This window comes from Melitaea cinxia, chromosome 28 (assembly GCF_905220565.1).
Source record: "Melitaea cinxia chromosome 28, ilMelCinx1.1, whole genome shotgun sequence".
NCBI lineage: Eukaryota > Metazoa > Arthropoda > Insecta > Lepidoptera > Nymphalidae > Melitaea > Melitaea cinxia.
Window position 1 is genome coordinate 10,915,042 of NC_059421.1, and position 879 is coordinate 10,915,920.

The following is an 879-nucleotide window of genomic DNA, read 5'->3' on the forward strand; positions in this document are numbered from 1 at the left end:
AAAAAAAACTAATTAAACAAAACTAATTTAAAAAAATCTAAAGATTTAGATTTCCGTTCAAGCGCTATCTAGTTATTAGTTTGCAATGTAATACTATTGATATTAATTTAACAATCTTTGTAGTTTCTATAGCACACGCTAGGTGGCTCTGTTTTGTCGAGCTGTGAACGTAGTATATATTTTATAAATATTATTTTTCATGACGTTTTCTGTAAGTTGTAAAAAAGTCCTTTAATGTTTAATTCTTGTGTATGCCATGAAAGAATAAATTATCCGCAAGAACATGATGTGTTTTGTTAAATTATAGACTGTTTACATTTCGTTTCTCGAATTTCGAAGAATAGATATTCTAATAAAAAATTATTTTCATTATGCAATCTTTAATTATTTTTTTCAGGTAAGCTAAATTACAAATACTAATTGAAAAAAAAAACAAAAACAAAACTGAAAAAAAAAACAAAAAGCCAACGTCACGCGGTGTTTCCAGGCGGTCACCCATCCAAGTACTGACCGCGCCCGACGTTGCTTATCTTTGGTGATCGGACGAGAACCGGTGTATTCAATGTGGTATGGACGTTTAACTTCTAAATAAAACATGTTTTGTATTGTCTAAAAAAAAAAACCGACTTCAATTACATCGACAAGTAATACAACGTAGATCGACGAAAAAATAGTCAAGCAACTACGCGTTATCAAAGATTACTCAAAAAGTAGTTATCAGATCTCGATAAAATTTATATGTGACCACATGATAAACATCAGCTTTCGATTAAATTAAAAATTATCAAAATCGGTACACCCAGTAAAAAGTTATAGCGGATTTTCGAGAGTTTCCCTCGATTTCTCTGGGATCCCATCGTCAGATCCTGGTTTCCTTAT

At 31.1% G+C, this 879-nt stretch overlaps 1 pseudogene; it reads right to left on the reverse strand.

Moving 5' to 3' along the window:
• Positions 1–462: 462 nt before the first annotated feature.
• Positions 463–581, reverse strand: LOC123667656 (annotated as a pseudogene).
• Between the last annotated feature and the right edge of the window lie 298 nt (positions 582–879).